Here is a 4,292-nt window from a genome sequence, read left to right as displayed (position 1 = left end):
GTTTGGTTAGTATGGACATTTTCACAATATTGACTCTTCTAATTCATGAATGTGAAATATCTTGTCATCTTTTGGTGTCCTCTTTAATTTCTTTCATCAGTGTTTTATAGCTTTCATTGTAGAGAGGTTTTACTTCTTTGGTTAATTCCTAGGTATTTATTAGCATTCATGGCAATTGTAAATGGAATTACGTTTTTATTTCTTTTTCAGATTGTTCACTGTTGGCATATAGAAATGCTGGTAATTTTTGTCATTTGTGTTTTTTAATCAAGGATTTAAATGTTCTCTCAATTACATACTGGTTTTAAATATTGAACATATCAGTTTTAATACCTGCTTTGCATTTTCACACATGGTCAACTGGCACATGTTAAACTTTGATTTGTTTAATATTTTTCTTTTTGGGGATTTTTTTTTTCTTTTGTCATGATATCCTGATATATACATGTATATATACTAAATCTTTATGCTCAGAAATATCAGTACTTGAACCAATTCAAAGCACATTGGTTTAATAGCTCTTACTTCTTGCATGGTTCATTAGGTTCAAATTATAATTAATTTACAATTTTAACTGTACTTACTTTTCAAACATATGACTTTCTCATTTTAAAAGCCAAACCAGACACTTTTTTGGTGAGAGCTATTTAAGCTACTTATTGTTGATAGACACATTATGTGAAGTTAAGTTGTTTTATGGGTATGGGTTTTACTGCCTCCAACAGGGTGGGTGGAATAAGTTGATTTGGCTAATGTGTAGTATTTAAACTGTTCTATAAAATAAGTGTCTGGCCAATTAATATAATTTCTGTGTGTGAAAATTTCCAAAGTCAAAATGGTATATCCATAATTGATAACTCTTTAATCATTCCTTTTTCTAACAAACGAAAAACAAAAGACAGTGGTTAGAATGATGAGAAGAATAGTATTTTAATTTTTGGAATTTGGAAAGCAGACAGTTTTACTTTACAAGGTTGGAACAGCATCACCTTCCATGAAATATAAACCAAAATCTTTACTGTTTCTGGATTTCTTATACTGCTATTATTTGGTCATAAGTTGATAGATGAATATTTGTTCCACAGAAAGTAATAATTATTTTTCCTCTTCCTCCATTAGAAAATTAGGTTAATAATGAATTCCATTAATGAGAGCATCATCACTTATTAAAACATATACGGAGAGAATGATTAATAAAACAGATTTTCTAGGAAAAAAAAGTGTCACAAAAATTTGGAAGTGCTGAAAGAAATTGTTAACACCAGATTCTATATCTAGCGAAATTATTCTTCAGAAATGAAAGGGAAATTAGAAACTTTATCAGATTAAAGGAAACTAAAAGAGTTTGTCTCTAGCATACCTACTCTTAAAGGCTAAAGGAAGTTTGTCAAACAATTAAAGAGATAAAAGAAATCATCTTGGAGCATCAGGAAGGAAGAAGAACAACTGAAAGATTATAAATATGTGTCCATAAATGGACTATTGTTTTTCTCATGGGTTTTATAAATTATATCGAATCAATTATATATATATATATACACACACACACACACACACGTATTTGGAGACAGGGTCTCTCTCTGTCACTCAGGCTCGAGTGCAGTAGTGCAATCATAGCTCACTGCATCCTTGAACTTCTGGGCTCAAACAATCCCTTTGCCTCAGTCTCCAACATAACTGGGACTACAGGCCCAGGCCACCACATTCATGTTTTCATTTTGAAACAATTTTTAAATGCACTCTAATCGATATATGATTACTTGATTTTCAATTAATGCAGAATGACAAGTGGTGTTTTTGCTTTATTTTCATTACTCCTCCAGCCCATTCAATGGCCATTCATTCAAAAGGAGATTTTATTTCAACTTTTAATAAATATTTGTAAATGGTACTTAAGACTTTATTTGGGAGAGCAGTAATAGAACTCTGCCTAATTAAACTTGTAGCAACCAACATTTACACATAGTTTATTAGAAGTGAACATATTCTTTAAAAAAACAGTTATGTGGCCTGATTAAGATATAACTAATATAACACATGAAAAATAATGAACATGTGTCTTCCCATTGTTTTTGAAGATGGCTGCTGGAAAGCAACCTAATAACGTTGCGTATTACTTACTTAATGAGCACTGGGTGATTATGAACTTCTACTTTGACTTTTGATGAGTCATATGTAAATTATTCATGGTAGAAGAAGGCAAAACCATATGGCACATCATCTGTTGAGTGTATTTGTGTTCAATGATGCCCAGCGTCATATCCCTAGCAAATTAATACAGGCTGTTTGTTATTCAGATACTAAGTAAAAGGAACTGGTAGTCTCACTTTAATGGCCGATAAAACCTTATTTGCATCACAGAATTACCTGATAAACCCCTTCCCCTCTTGACTGACTGATGATCAAGGTATGAGGTTAAAACAGACTAAATAAGACAGACTTAACCCATTATACATGTACTCTCCTTGAGATAGAATTAAAGTTGTTATAAAGGGAATATAGTGACTTAATGCACATATCAAACTCAGCAATTAGAAAATGTCAATTGTTAATTGTGAAACTTTCAGTCTCTGAATTAACTTAAAGTAATAACCTTTCATTCTTGCTTTACAGGTTATAATTAGTTTAAATTGCCCACTTTCGTTCCATTTATAGTATTTATAGCCAAGATAGACATAGAAAATTGATTGAATTTTTTTTTGGAAGAAATGCCTTTAAGCAGGAGCAAGGCTGAGTAATTGTTTTAAAACTTGATCCTGAAAACAATCAACCCTCCCTACTTTTTTCCAAAATAAAAATATGAAAGAGACTTGTTAAAAATATTTACCTATACCAAAGACATAAAAAGTAAGATACTTTTGAGTTACTAATTAAAAGAAACATCTCATTGACTATAAACATAATAACCTAAGGATTTAGGGAATTCCAACAAGAATTACTGAAAAATAGAGAAACAAAGCTTTTACAGAGGCGTTTATTATTTTCATTAGTTTATATCTAGTTTATTTTTTCATTTGTCCACACGCACATGTGAACATTCATTTGGCAAACACTTGCTCCATTACAATGCACTATTGTTTCCATTGGGGATTGAAAAAAAAGGAAGAAGACAAGATGTTGATAGTCTAGTGAAGGAGACTCAAATGACTATCAATTGAAGGCTAATGTAGGTAGTACAACAGAAACATAGGCAAAATGTTTTGGAAACATATAAAAGTGTTAGCTGAATTCTGACTGAGCAGATCCAGGGAAGATTTGACACCTGAGTTGGCATTTCTCAAAAAGATAAATGACACAAAAGTACAGAAGCCTCTGTAATATAGGAATCTGGCTCATACTCTGTGAAGAAATGACTTGCATAATTGAGACTAATGAACCCGTAGAATGATCGCATTCCATTCTTCCATGTTCCATTCAACTAGCTCTATCTCATCTTTAAGTGTCAGTTTGAATGTCGTATCTTTAGAGTGGCCTTTCCTAATCGCCCCAAATGAAATATTTTCCCCCAACCTTGTTCTCTACAGTAGTCCCCACTTATCCAAATTGGATAATCTTCAAGATTCCCAGCAGATGCCCGCAACTGCACATAGTACAGAATCTTATATACACTATAATTTTTCTGTCTGATACCTGAAATGGCTACTAAGTGACTAATGGACCGCAGGGTCTACAACATGTATACACTAGACAATGTGAAGATTCACATCCTGGGCAGTACTGACCTAGGAGGGTGCAAGATTTCATCACGCTGTTCAGAACGGTGTGCATTTTAAAACTTAGGAATTGTTTATTTCCATTGACTATTTTTGCACCACTGAAACCTCAGAAAACAAAATCGCAGAAAAGATATGACTACTGCATTGTAGTGTCCTGCTTGTTTCCTTCATGGCACATATTTATATTCTGCAGTTAATTTATTAACTTCTTGCATTGTTTTGTTTTAACATCATTCTTCAAAGCAATATATCTCACTCAGTCTTGTACTGTTAGTGTCTATACAGTAGTACCACACAAATCTTTTTTTTTTAAATAAATTGATTAAGAAATAAATTAATCCATCAATGAAATGGCTAGGATTTTGCAAAGGTGGTTAGATCTTTGACTTCAATTTTTTTTTTTTTTTTACCCAGTTCTTCCTTTCTTTCTTCTACTGGTATATATTACTAAACCCTTTGGATACTGTCCCACAGTTTTTAGAAGTTCTGTTCTGTTTTTTTTTTTTTTTATTCTTTTTCTCTCTTTGCATCTCGGTTTGGGAAGTTTATACTGGTATAGTGAGGAGAAATTCCCTT

The sequence above is a fragment of the Mandrillus leucophaeus genome, unplaced genomic scaffold (genome assembly GCF_000951045.1).
Source record: "Mandrillus leucophaeus isolate KB7577 unplaced genomic scaffold, Mleu.le_1.0 Scaffold470, whole genome shotgun sequence".
NCBI lineage: Eukaryota > Metazoa > Chordata > Mammalia > Primates > Cercopithecidae > Mandrillus > Mandrillus leucophaeus.
The sequence above is the reverse complement of the archived record's forward strand: the minus strand, read 5'-3'. Positions refer to the sequence as shown.